Below are 15,075 nucleotides of genomic sequence, written 5' to 3'. Positions count from 1 at the left end.
GACAGCTGGCTGGAAAAGAAGCCTCGAGGGTTATGCTCTGTTTAGATATGTTACCAGCCCACTTCTGCATAGCTTGCAAAACAAGCTCCATGTCTATGCTGCAGCTGAATTTACAAGAAATTACACAAAGGTATAAGAAAGCAAAACAAAAATCTATCCTATCATTTGCAGATTACAAATTCAGCCAACAAGGAGGCATTCGTGCCTCTTAAACTTGGAAATAAACCATACAATCCACAGCAATGTCAGCTGAACCTTTTTTGGCCTAGAAAACAAATGTGAGTTGAAATATGCTGATTTTGAGCATGCTTGGAGACATGAGCATGAGAAGGATGAATCACCTCTGAGAGCTGGCATAATACAAACTGCCCTAACCAGTGTCAGCACTAGTCACTGAGTCTGAGGAACAGTGGAGCTCCTCAGTGAGGGGATAGGAGTCTGCACAACAATTTCACAGTGGTATGCAAGGCAAAGGAAGATTCAGAGTTGTGCCTGCAATTCCTGCATGTCCTGTTGCTGCAGCTACATCTGTCATAAGGTTATGCCAGTAGTCTGTAGACACCCTAAAGATATACACGTGATTGAGGGCAGTACTTTGACTGGAGTCCTCTGTTAGGACTCCAGTCTTAGCTTTGCTAGGGGCTGTAGACACCTGCATAGGAGATTTCCCTTGGGTTGCATTGTGGTTTAATGTGGTAAGAATTAAAGTAATGTTTCCCTCTGCAAAAAGCAATCTTGCTTTTCCTCCTTATATGAGGACTCCCACAGAGCTGGAGGAACAAGCTGGTCTTGAAGGTTACACATATACCAGCCTTTGAACTAAGCTCTACCTTCAGTTACACCGCCATGAACTGCAGTAAGCCGTGCACTTCGAAACTAGCTAGGATATTTTGTTGATGTTATAGAGGAAAGACAACAGCTCAAGACCTTTGCACTCATTTTGGAGCTCCAAGAGCAATTTCCGAGTACAACAGCAAAGGGCCAAGTGAAACAATGATTATTGCTGTAATCATTTAGTCACCCTTGCTTTCTGAAGCCAATTCTCTTCAGAAAAATAAATATTACTGACCAGGCTTCTATAATAACGCATTCATTGGTCATAATTGAGCTACAGCTTTAAGTAACCCTTAAATGTTCTGTTCAGAAGTCTAAGGAAGCTTACAAAGCATTTATTTAATTTGCTGACCTTATGTAAGCATGTTCTGTTTTAAATAAAAAAAAAAAAAAAAGGATAGCAGAACTTTTCTACAAGTGTTGCAGTTTTTCCTGCAATTGGGAGAAATGTGAGTAAACAAGGATAAGAAGACAGGCCCATGAGGCAAAGGAGTCTGCTGTGAACATTGTGATTTTGCTTGTTTTCCCCAAAGTGAAGGATTTTAATGTAGTTTCTGAGATACATGTTTGTAAAAAAAAAATATTTCACAGAGAAAGATACATGAGCAATAATTTTGGCTGAGAAGAGCAGAGGAAACCTGCAAAACAAGAAACAACAGTTCGTGTAGAAACTTAGTTTTAATAAGATCAAGTTTTGCCCTGCCGTGTTTTGAAACTATCTGGAAGAGCCTGTTGCCTTCCACAAAGAACAAGCACAGCTAAAATTACTAACGCAATGACTCTCCTTAACAAACAACTTAATACCTGCAGACTTTCTAACTGGGTGTGGAGGTGTAATTGGCTCTTTTGGATCTTTCTGCTTGGACAGAAGCCAACGTAAACTCCCAAGCCAAGTCATCCTGATTTAAAAGCCATTTTCTGAAGCTCTTGGTTCCCATGAAAGGTTGATATCTATTTAAGAACCAAAGATTCAGATACAGTTGAAACACTTCATTTGAGGCATTCTCTGAGTAAAGTCCATAAAAGCAAAAGCACAAACGTGCTTTAGAATACCCAAATGCCTGTGCAGCACACCTTGATCTAGGTTAATAAGAGGAAATATTTACAAATTGAAAGTATCTGTTTATATGTACTAGATCACCAAGCACAGGCATGTGCATTGAAAGGTTTTTTTTCTTATATGAAAGCTGCATTGTACACCTACTATTTTTGCAAATCAGGCATTGTTGGTTTTAATTTTAACTGGAGTAAATCTCTGCAATGAATTCCAGCCATTTTCACACTGTTAGAAAAATATTGTGAATATGCTTTAGAGGTGCAGCAACCAGATTTGATGGTAAAAGTTTCTACTTGTGACTAAGAGACCATGTACCTTTTTCCATTTACCTTTTTATAACACATCTTGGACATTTTTAACCTGTGAATGCTGGAAAGGCTCCAAGGCTCTCATCATGAAACTTAATTTACTTCCCCCCCCCCCCCCCCAAATCCAGGTCAATTTTCATTCACCAAAATATGTGATATACTTTCAGCTGGCATGTAAAACAGGAAAAAAATATTTAAAATACAAGCATTTAAATCAATTATTGGAAAAGTTTTTAAGCAGTAGCTAATTAGATGACCTTTCTTATCATTCAGCTATCTCTGAACGGTACATAAAGTATTTATGTGTTATCTAGCCATAGCCTGGTTAAAAGCTCAGGGTAGAATCAGTAAAACACATTTCTCAAAGTTCTGCTTTTTAGAGAAAAAAGAGTGGAAGGGAGTGGAAGGGGGAATAGAGAGCTGAAATTCCCAACTTGTTCATGAGACGGTCACCAGAGATGAATGGATACAGAGGTAGGACACAGGCATTGGAAGAAGAGTGCACAGGAAGAACTGTGTTCTAGTGGTTGACCCTGCCATGCATGGGCACAATCCAGTTTATACATCCTGTTACACTCATGGCTCTTCCATGAGTCTAAGTTTACGTCAGAAACAAGGAAGTCACAGGCCTCATTTCTGCTCAGTTTAACTTCTGCACTTTGTTATATTTTATTTTTTTTCTCCTTGTATTAATTATTTTTTATTCTGCTGCTCACTCAAACTGGCAGGTCAGTAACACTTGCCATTGGCTGAAATAATACCACTCAGCTATTCCAGCTTTCTTTGTGATACACTCCGACATGTTGTCTTCATGTCTCAGTCCACAAGCACATCTGGAGGGCAAAGTGGACCAGGTGAAAACAAAACCACAGCTATAATAATGACAACTGTGCAACCGCACAAGAGATGAGCAAATTCTGCTTTGGCAGAGCTGGGGCAAAAAGTAATTCAATGGATCTTTGACTGATAAACATTTTTTGGAGTGAAATTGTAAAGAAGCTCCATCAGGAACTCCCAAACACAACAGGCTGTCAGCACCGGTGTCATTTCATCTGTGCTGATACTGCAAACGTTAGACGAGCACAGAATATTCAGTAGCAGCTATCCTGACTTTACTGAGGTTATATACACATTTTTACAGAGCTGTTAGATAAAGTCTTCCTGGCTTATCTGTTAATGCAAGGAATGCTTGCTGTAGGAACTAAAAATAATGAGGGTAAATTGCAATTCTAAAGCAGAGAAAAAGCCTTTTGAAGGATTGCCCTGTGGGATTAGCTGACTAGTTTGGTCAGGTTTAGGAAGCGTTAGAAGACAATCTGAAATTTCAGAGAATCTCAGTTCTGACATGAGAGAAAAGGCATTTTACCTATCTCATTACTGACAGATATAAGACTGAGCAAGACAGATGGAAAAATCTCCAAAGGATTTTGATGTGGAAAAAAGCATGTAGAAAGCAGGTAAGCTAAGTATTATTCATGTTATTTCAACATTTTTAAGGCATATTTTCTCCTAAATGCTTTTTCTAATTAAATAGCATATGCTTTATGGAGCTGGCTGGTTACTGAGTGTCTGTGAGAGAGCTGCATGCTGGGAGAGGTGCAGGGAAGCCAGGCCACTCTCACCAGCTGAATGAGACCCAGACACAAAACATTGGTTTGAATGTTTTAGCTCCAAGAATCTGACAACCAGAGGCCTGTACTACAGTGGGGAGAGAGTCCTGTTGGACTGGAAAATGTGCTGTGCATGCCAGAAAGTGGCTAGGAAGAACTAAGGGCTAGTTTGCAACATTTAGGTGTAGTTATTAATACGGAATGTTGCAAATTCTTTTTCCAGGAGGAAGCACCGGGGAACGTGCCCACATACTGTTTTTCGTTCCCATACCTATGCCAGCCTGCATGGGATGGTTCACCCTGCTTACCCACGTGTGAAAGGCTGGGCTCGCCCTCTCTGAAAAGCTTGTATTTTCCAAGGAGATGGGAATGGAGTAAAGCTTGTGTTCCTTTGGGGTCAGAGTGAGATTCACTCCATCTGTCCCAGGGACTTTGCAAGAGTGACATGTACTTCTCGGTTGCTTTTTTTCCTTATTTCAGTGAGCTAAATAAAAAGTTTATCCCATAATCTTTAATCTTAATGAAACTCTCTCTCCCCACACCCCCCAATTTCAGTACGATCTCAAGTGTATTCTTCCAAAGGCAGTTTTAAAAAAATTGCTTATATAAAAACAAGTGATTCATGCCTCTGTATTCACAGGGACATGGGTAGGTGAAAACCTTATCCCCTGCTTTTTCTGCAACCAGCTAGCCTACACAGACATAGCTAGTTACTACAAAGAATAAAGTAGAGAAAAAAAATTACTTGTGGACAAATAGGAACTCCCTGCAATGTTCATTTTACATTATGAAGAAGGCTTTAAAGTGGACAGACAAAATATCTATGATGTGACTCCTTTTATAGACCCTGTGTAATGTAAAATGACCTCTGTGAAACAAGAATCAATCAAAAAATGTTAAAATTTCACCATTTCTGCAAACCTTGAATCTACTGCTAGCATAGAGCGTACTCTCAGTTATACATGTTAAAAGGTCATATGTGGCATTACTGCTAAATTGACACAATTGCATGGTCATGTTCTGGTATTTTTGCATGCATTGAAGGTTGTATATAGATTTGGTCATGATGCTGCCACCTTCAGGAATTAAGTTTTATGTAAATTTAAGGTAACTGTACTTGTAAAATGAAATTACTCTAGCGGTAATCTAAGTTTATCTAATTTGCTAAGCATGTAAACCACCTTAGATTCACACTGGATTCCTGTTCATCTGATAGATCATCTCCGAATTTAGCCTTCACAGTCTAAGGCTAAAAAATTATAAGGCAATCTAAGGTTGGTTTAATTAGTGTGCCAAGGGACAGGGTAAGGGTGTGCCATGTTAAGCAGATAGTAAAACCTATGTGAAAGTGTAAATTAAAGTAAATCAACTCCCCTTTTTAATTACTCACTCTCTGTGTATATATTCCACCAGAGGGATCAAAAAGGTTAGATGTTCAAATATGCCTTGGAGGCACAGACTATAGCAAAAAAAAAGTATGGAACTGAAATGAGAAAAGAGAGTTTTTTACATCCCTCTGTAGAGATTTTCAAATGAGTCCTGTATTGCACTGGAATGAAACAGGGATCTTCCAAAGTTTTAAACGCCATTCACATCAGAGTAGTAACTATGGTAGCCCCATAGTTTGTAGACTTCGATAGGATGTAAAATGTATTGATTTCAGTCTTTGCTTTGAGTAACTAAGAATAAAGATTTGTCCCAAGGTCTTTCGTATTACAAGAAAGTAACTTAATGACTATTTTAAATTATGCCTTGCTCGGGGTTTTCTATTAGATCTGTTTAATGTACGAATGAATTTTAGAGGAACCCTGTTCACAGTAACACAAGTGCCAGTATTCATTTATCTAACTTTTTGGCGTCTGTGGTGTAGATGTCTACATCTGAGCTAGCCACACAGATAATCTAGGGTCACCTAGCTAGCATCTGTACTCAGTGGAAATAGAGTAAATACGATTGATGCCACATAGGGCAATCTTAAACCGTCCAAAAGTAGGAATCTAGTTTAGGATGAGACATATCCATCAACTATTGGCCGGATCTCTGCTGGCTATATAAAAGCCTCAGCTTAGATGTTTGAGTTGCTGTAGTAAGCATTCGTTTAATCAAATGAGTGTCACACAGTTCCCCACGTTAAATAAATTTCAGGGATTGGATATGATACTTACTTTGAGTGTTTGGGAACAAGGGTTAAATGTTTCCTTTACTAATTTTCTCGCATCTTCCTAACTTATCAGACCTGGTTGACATTGTGAAAGAAATTCAGTGCTTTTTGCTCAACAAGGCTGATTCTATGACTGATCTGATTTTTATACGATATATCTTCAAATTGGATTTGTAAGCAAGTATTGTCCCAATTCTTTTTCTGTCCCTTAAGCCATGTTTCAGTTGAAATGAAAAATGGCATATATAAATTTTATTACTTAATTTTCCTAAAAATTTGCTCAGAAATAAAAACTTTCCTGCCTAAGCCTGAATATATGCCATAAGAAAAGGCTTTCGGTTTATGAAATATATTTTTTCTAATGTCAGGAGTAGAATTCATAGTTCCTTTCATTTTTTAAAAATTTCATGTAATGCAGTATTATGGCATTTGTGTATCATAACTTTAAAGCTATCGTAAGGGAAAACATGTAAATATAATGAAAATTATTATTATTGTCATCCAGTCCCTATCTTATGCTGTCCATTTTCCAGAGAATATAGTAAACAGAAAGTTAATTACCTTATAGGATGAAAAAAACCCCCAACAACTCCGTAATATCCTTGTGTACCCTACAGATTTTATCTGCTTCTAACATCTGATGATCTCAGTTTTGTAATTATATATAGGTACCTAAAATAAGACCTTGCTTTGAACTGCTTGAAATGCAGCATAAAGAAGTGCGCACTCCAAATGGAGTATTAACTTGGCCTGCTATAATATTGGAAGGTAGCATACAGATATATTAATTGGGACAGAGGGTTTGTGTCTTACCTAAGGCTATACCACAAACCCAAGAAAGCCCAATTTAACTTCTTGCTCAAGTCAAAAGGATTCTTTCTGGTGACTTCAATAGGAATTGGCCTAGATCCATAAAAGAATGAGAGGATGCTATCAGGCACTAACCGCTTTGTTTTGATAGGAACTAGATGTGTTTTTGGAGAGTTAATTTCAACAGCAAGGGAAGAGCTTTGATTGTGTAAATATATGGATGCAGCCTCACCCTCAAATACTTCCCCTTCTGAGTTTGAAAAAAATGGGTTGCAGTATAAGATTTCAAATATTGCCTTTTCTGTTATCATGTGACTGCAACTTCTGTTGTGGAAGTATTACACCTTACGTGTAACAGCATAGGGTTATTTTTTCTTTTTGATGTGTGAATTTCAGAAAAAGGCTATGAATGAAGGTGGAAATAGCAAAGGAATCCTGTCAGCTGTTAACCCTATTGAATAATAGCAATTTTCATTTTAGTGTCTTCTAATAGGAATAAATATTTTGTAGTTACAGGGTGATGTTTTTATCTTCTTCAAAAGCAAGAGATAATTTTGGTTGTTTGCACTTCTCTACGTCTCTACATTTTATACAAGAGTTCATGGAAAGTGGAATAAATACAAATAAAGACAAATGACAAGGCGATCCAGAAAATCTTAAAAAGGGAAAGTAATGTGGCTTTTTACAAAAATTTTCTTTTTTTTTTTTAGTGTTTCTATTTTTTAAAAAGCTTGGATGTGAGTTAGCTTATGGACTACGGCCCTAATAATACTAATTTTACTTTGGGAAGGGATAATTTCTATGTCGAATAGAAAATAAAAGATCCCTGCAAGGTACTTTCCAGTATAGTGGATTACCTCAACAACAGGATTTTGTTGTCCCAGTATTATCACTGTATGCCATAACTAATGTATCAAAGGTTTAGCAAAATGCCATCTCCTGTCCACCATATTCAGTATTGCATTTCTTTTTGTTTTTTAACTTTTCCTTCTGCAAGAAAAGAAGTATTTGTTTTCTCTATAAACAATAACACTATCAAAGACTTTTGTCAGGGGAGATTTCATTTTGTGCAGCAATACAAATTTAAAATACAGATAGTTGCAGTCATAATCACAATGTGTGCTTTATTAAAAATGTGGATTAATATTCATTCTTGCATCCACTAAACACACAAACAAAACCAAAGAGACAAAACCACCAGCTGTATTTCTCAAATCTTTGTTTTCTGGCCACAATACATCTCTCAAGAAGCAAACAAAATGCATTCAGACTTTATATAAGCCAGCAAGTATGTCTGGTTAGTTAAAAACAAGCAAAAATTTACAAAACAATGTCACAAGTAAGTGAAATAGTACTTTAAGTTTGTGGACCTCAGAAAGCGTGTGAATAAGTTGCAGTTTAACAAGTATCTGATATCAGAGGAATATAAAGCCTGGTTTTGAATCTTTAAAAAATGAATGATAAATTCACAAAATAACAAGTGAACCTGTTTTTCAGTAAGGAGAAAATAACTGATTATGAACAGGCAGTCTAAATATAGGCAGAAATGAGACAGTTAACACTGAAATAAACCAGTCCAGATACAGGGGAACTTTAAGTCTTTTTTTATACGCATTTCAGTTCTGTTTTCAGATATGGAAAGGTATAGACTGAGTGTAAATCTACCAAATAAAAAAATGCTGCTTTTTTTTTTTTTTTTTTTCTAGAGAGATGAATTTACTGTTATGATTTTAGAGGTTGAAGCCCAAGGCCCAGGAGGTCCCATATTTATTCTCTCCCCTGACACTGACTACTTCTGCAATTGAAGAAGTGTGGCAAGACACACCACTTCCCAGCACCTGTTTTTCACACTGAAAACTAAACAGACCACAAAATAGTATTTAAAAATCCATTGCAAGTACTCAAGTAGTTAGTGTTTCCACAATACCTTAAGCTTCCCCAAAAACAGAGTTGCAAGTTGTGGTGTCCTGTAAGTAATACAGAACCTTACTATGTGGCAGTCATGAAATCCTTGAGGGCACTCACAGGGCATAGAGAAATCCTTGAGGGCATAGAGCCTATTCAGGGCTCTTTCTTTGGTAATATATGCTTAATTTCAGGGGTTGGGGGTGGCTGAACAAAATATGTGGGAATGTAAAGAGACTAGCAGTATGAGGCTGTTTCTGTGTCAAGGGGGGGCAGTGGTACTTTGGGAGATAGTGAGTAATGGGAAAGATAGTTCAGGAGGGTGAAGGTAAAGAAAGAAAGGCAAGCATACTTTGTATACATACTGTGTGTTGTGGGGCTCAGAGATGTTAATAAATGGCATGGAAAAGGCTCTTCCTCTGTTTTGTCTCAGACCACCCAACCTCTATGTAAGAAATACTCCCATAGATCCTTCCACAGTTTCACTTATCTTGAAATTGCTCTCCTCCTCCTCTACTTTCTTCTTGCTGTAGAAGCTTTGAACAAGTTATGATGCCTTCTGTGTGACACCTCTTCTTTAGAATAAGCAAGACAAGTTCTTTCAAATTGTTATCATAGGCCAAGTTTCTCAGGCCTTTGATCAACCTTGTAGTTCTTTTTTTCTACAAACAGAATCAAATAAGCCTTATCAGAGATTAGGAGGTCAGAAAGATGGGTTATATGTCTCAAAAATAGTGCTTCTGTTTATATGTTAGGGTCATCAGAATAATGATAATAAATTTGTTGTTCTATAGGTTGCTTTTCTGCGGTAGTTAGATGCAACTAAGCTTGCAAACCTCAAAAACTTAGAGCTTGTTTTGAATACTTATTCCTTACTTAGCAATTCCCCATCTCCATGTTTGTGAAGCTAAGTATTTTTATGCAGAAGCAGTATATTTTTGACATAACTTACACAGATGGAATTCTTTCTTTAAAAACTACATGTATTGATGAATAATGTTGAAGTCAAACTTACTGTTGTTACTCTGACTAGAATTCATTCCCATAGATACATATTTTCTAGTAGTAAAATTGAAAGTGTATTTTGTGTTTGTAGGTGTTGATGTGGGTTGAATAGAGTACTTGAGTGTGTGGAAATCGTGTTAATAAATCACTACTAGCACTTGTATGTCAACAGGCATGTTACACCTTGGTTTTCATAGCATTCCACTAACACAGATCAGAGCATTCCTCACTCTTTTTAGTACCTATTAGCCTTGTTTAGGAGCACAACACATCTGCATATCTCTGGGGGCGGAGAGTGGTGAGAGGTGGCTAATAAGGAAAAGAAATCCTAAACTGGTATGAAAACTTTTAAAGCCTTTATAGTTTTCAGAAGGTGGAATACATTTGCTGTTTAACATTAATTTACAGAACATTGTTTACATCTCTCATTTTGCGAAAAAGAGAGGTAAGTAAGGGTTGGTAAAACCGGCTGGAGGTAATTTGGTTTGCTAAATCATTCCTTCTGGATTTTGTTTAGCTTCACAGAGGACAACTGAGTGTTTCAGATCTGAGTTGGATTTTATATGATCTTTGAGGGAATAGTTATCATGAAAGTGATAAACACACCAGGAAAACATAAACAGTGTAAAGGACAAGTTGTGTTCTTTGGGTTTGATGTGGTTTGATATGGTGTAAATATGGTAAATTGTGAAGAAATGTATCAGCAAGCTCTGCAGAGCTTCAGAGATTGTGCAGAACCTTATGCTGCACAGACTTTAAATAGAGAACAAGATAATGCCTGTTGCTTAGCTTTGACTGAATAACATAGTCCAAGAAAACACCAGAAAAATAGTCTTACTCTCTACTTAGTTGTCATGTAATCTAATGTGTTTCATCATGCATGTTAACTTTTGTGAAGAAGGGTGAGTAGACTTCTTTCTCACGTCATTTCTATCAATGCTATCAAAAGCTGTTTAAAATAAATCAGCAGTTTTGCAGATATAAAAAGGTGCAATTGATTAGGAAACAAAGTCCATTGTGCTTACAGTTGTTCACAAAAGGTGCCACTAAGTAGTTATTATCTACTCCATTACTCTCTACTACACCTTTCCTTGTACAGTCACTTATAAACTGAGAAGTGGCAATTATATATTTCGTATTACAAGTGTTTATAACTGTAATTATTTTCTGCACACTTTCCACAGGGAAAATGACTATCGAAGCTAGAGTGTTTGATTCTGTAGGTCATTTTGACTTAGAATTGTAGCATTTGAGTGTCAATTAAAATATTTTGGAGGACTGCAAAAGGAGTCAAATTGTTCTGTTGACATCTTCTGTTTTGTTCTTCAAAGCATGTCCTGTATGAAAGACTATGATGGCCAATTACATACATAATCATGCTTATAAAGTTGATGTGAATCACAATGCTCCTGGTTGGCCCGAAATTGTTCATCATGCATTATGCTGACTAATGATACTAAAAGTAAGGACAAAAATAGCTAATATACCTCATATGTGCTACTGAAACCATAGATGTAATTAACTCTTTCCTAAAAGTAATTTCTTGGATGGAAATAAATTATCTTTGTTGTCTATAATTAAATATCAAATTTATGATACAACACTTTAACAGTTTATTATCTCTTAAGATAATGTTCAAAGCTGCACTAGGAGAAATTTACACTGGACATTAGGAAACATTTATTTACCAGGAGGGTGTTCAAACACTAGAACGGCTTTCTAGAATGGTGGTTGATGACCTAAGACTGTCAGTGTGTAAGAGATGATTTGATTCTTCTTCAATTATGTTTGTGCCATCAGGCACTTTGTCTTCAGTTTATAGAGGATGTGCTATCATACTTGGAGAAAAATCTTTTGTTTATTAATATGACTGGAACTAAAAGAGCACTTTAAGACTCAGAACTGTCCAAGGAGACTCAGCTGAGAAACAATTGTACTTGAAGACTGGCAAGTTATAAAACAACAGATAAGGTCTGAAATACCATTGGGTGATAACCAGACACACACTAAAATCAATTTTTTACAAACATGTTTATCTTTTCAAATACATAAAAGAAACTGTCATATTTTTGGCAGTAAATACAGGATCAATTAATTATTTTCAAGTTTTTGTCTAAAAACATTTATGCTAGCCCCTCATACAACAAAACATTGTTTTGAAATGGCACAGATAGAAGAAGGAATATCTACTCTAAATGATCAAATATTAGTACTAACTATACCATAAAGCAGTGTATGAAGCAGTGAAACAGTTACACAAAGGACTGCAACTATGAGCTTGTTTTCACACTGATTACCTATGTAGGAACGGAATGAGAAAAAAATATTTTGGTGAGTACTTTTGTATTGCTAACAGTAAATTTAAGTCACATTCCATTTGCTTCAGAGAAAGGAAAACACAGAGAACTTGATAGGCTTCCACATCAGATATATTGAGAAAAAAACACCCTTGTGAACTACATGTACAATCCAAAATGCTGTCAAAACATTACAGTATTATTATTTTTCATCTGTAGAAACACTGGATTTTCATTTGCTGGCTGAAGGGATATGATAATTTTGTATATCTGTATTACCCATTCTTTCAAAAATAACTACATGCTTTTCTTGTTATTTCTGTGAACTTTAATGTTTACTGAAGCAGGTATCATACTGACAAGAGAAACACTGCTACCTCTGTGTGTTTTGCTGAATACTCGGAGTCTTTCTAGCTCTAACTTCAGCATATCTAGCCCTTTGCACATTTTATGTAGAGCTGTATTCCTATGACTAAGGAGCACCTTAGGTGACAGAGCAGCTGATGTGCCGCAAGCCCTGCTCTGGCACCTCAGGTGGAGTAAGACAAGCCCAGTATTGCCAGCAATTGGCCACGGATACCTATGCTTCCCTAGTGGAAACATGGAGATTTAGTCTACCCTGAGGAATGGGATGGGAGGGGTCTCCTAAACAGTCCAATAAAATGGTATTAGCAACTAAGACTGTTTGCTTGCCTGACCACATAGAAAGACTTCCAGAAGAAATCATAGAATCATAGAATAGTTAGGGTTGGAAAGGACCTTAAGATCTTCTAGTGAATCCTATTAATGAAAAAAACCTGCTTAGAAATCCTTCTGGAATAAATCATTTGTGCTCACTAATCAAAGCACCTTTTTTTAAATGGGCATGTGTTTACCTATTCAGGAAACCTTTTACTTATAATAGTATTTGTGATTTTTAATATTTTACACATGTATGTTGCTTATGTTTTATATGTGCATACAAAATGCATATATAAAGGACAAATATTTCAATTAACCTAGGTGATCAGCACTCAGTTTTTACTTTCTGAAGTTCCTTGCCACATAAGGAAATAAAACATCTTGTGATCCTAAAATACTTCACCTGGCAAGCTGGAATTGTTTTTAACACCACAGAGATGAAACAAGAGCCTCCTGTGAGTGCTAAGAAGCCTCTAACTGCAACCGTCAGCACAGCCTGGAAATCAGCTCTGCCTGCTTCTTTAAAGAGGTGATCACAGCCTTAAGCGAAGAGAATATGTAAAGAAGAGCCATGGAGCATGGCCTAGCTAACCACAGCAAGTTATATGCAGTCTCGCCTTTCTAAAGTGAATCTTGTTTCAGACTCTTACAGACAAGCCAGCTGGGACAAAGTAACAGCTTAACTCATTTAACTAGTTCTATTTTATTTAGAGTAAAAGGTAAAGTACACATTGAAGCCTGGAAACTTAATCTTCTATTCCTTCTTAATCTTCTTTTCAGTCCTATGTTGACCTCGTTTTTTTTTTTTTTTTTTTAGCTCTAGAATTACAAGCACTTCATACTAAAATAAATGCCAAGATATTTTAAAAAGATAGAACTGGGGATGTCCGCCCCACCTTTCTGCTTGTGGTTGCCTCCCCACACCTGGGTCACAGAAGTGGACATGAACCAGTTCCTCCAGCACTGCAGTTCACAGATGCTGGTGTGTTAACGTTAACTAAAGTGGGTGTTGGTTGATGCACCAGACGGTGAATTGCAGCAGCTGAACCCAATCTTGCTGACTCCGTGAGAAATCTGAGGGGGGGAAGAAATTCTTGCAACTTCTGTTATCTTTTTCCTTATCAATTATAGAGGTTTCTCATCTTTTCCCACTAGGATTTTTTGCTGATGGGCACCACCATTCTCAAACCCATAACTAAGTGGAAATAATGTTTTGTCCAGGGTTTGCACTAGACCATGTATCATATTAAAGTACAATTGTTCATATGGGCTGGGATTTAGCAGAACAGGGCAAATGAGGGAGAAAGACCAAAAAATAAATAGCAATTCATTAGGCATGCAAGAAAAAAGTTCATGCTGGAGTCATGGCTTTTAAAAACCGTACTTCAGAAATAGGGAAGAGCACTGCACGTACAGCAGGAACAGAGGACTATAAGAAGAGCTGTGCAATTGGGTTGGAAATAAGGCTAATGAGGAGACTGGGTAGCACACTACCTCTGAGTTATACACTGGAAAAATCAATAGGTCCTCCCATTCAGTTGCACAGTTCTTTTAGAAAAAGTTTTACAGGTCTTGAATATATGAACCCTGAACTAAAATGCTAACTGACATGGATTTTGTAACAGATTATCAAAAGCATTTTGCGTGGGTCTTAAAAAGAAACCGCATGGTGAACACGTTACTTGCTATCTCAGCATGAGAGACAGCTTGTAGCCAAGCAAAACCACATTCCCCTACTTTTCAAGTCTCTTAAAAAGTTTATTACCCATTAAATATTTGTTTTCTCAGCCTGAAGTTGAAACCACAGTGCTGTAAACATTGTTTGCAAATGCTATGTGAGGTTTTGACTGAAACCTCATTCAGGTTCAATGGATTTTCTTAGAAAATTAGCCACAAGTCTGAGCACAAAAAGAAGTCCGCATGATGCCAGAGTGCAAGTATCGTGTTGCTGGAGCTGCAAAGCCGTGCAGGAGTCTCCTTTGTGGAGGGAGGTGGGGATTGCCCCCTACCCGGGATGTCCCTCTGACTCCAGTTCTTCTGGGCAAGTTCCATGTCTGAGAATCTGCACGGTGGAATCATCATTGCTGAACAAAGGGTGCAGGAAGAAGGATTTGTAGCTTTTTTTTGCAATTTGAAAATATGGAAAGTCTTCTACTCAGAGCCTCCTGGCATCCATAGGATTAGAATAACAGGGATTTTGTCCTTAGAAATTTTTAGATACAAATAGACAAAACAATTGAATTCATTTAAAATGATCTATTAAACAAAGGTGAAATTTGATTTGTCAAAGCACTATTTTTTTTTAATACCTTTTTAGACATTTAGTCCAAGCCTAGTATGGAAGTCCCTGTTGTTGATATTAGAGAATAAACCATGTTGTGTGTCTGATACAGCTCCATAAAAGCTT

At 37.1% G+C, this 15,075-nt stretch overlaps 1 long non-coding RNA gene across 1 annotated transcript; it reads left to right on the top strand.

Annotated features, from left to right (window-relative positions):
* Positions 1 to 13,126: 13,126 nt before the first annotated feature.
* On the top strand, positions 13,127 to 13,704 carry LOC136009354 (uncharacterized). Its single transcript, XR_010610518.1, has 3 exons — positions 13,127 to 13,197; positions 13,311 to 13,387; positions 13,486 to 13,704. It is a non-coding gene; the product is annotated as an uncharacterized LOC136009354 (long non-coding RNA).
* Positions 13,705 to 15,075: the final 1,371 nt, after the last annotated feature.

This window comes from Lathamus discolor, chromosome 2, assembly GCF_037157495.1.
Source record: "Lathamus discolor isolate bLatDis1 chromosome 2, bLatDis1.hap1, whole genome shotgun sequence".
Lineage (NCBI taxonomy): Eukaryota > Metazoa > Chordata > Aves > Psittaciformes > Psittacidae > Lathamus > Lathamus discolor.
This window is presented reverse-complemented; position numbering and strand designations above follow the sequence as displayed.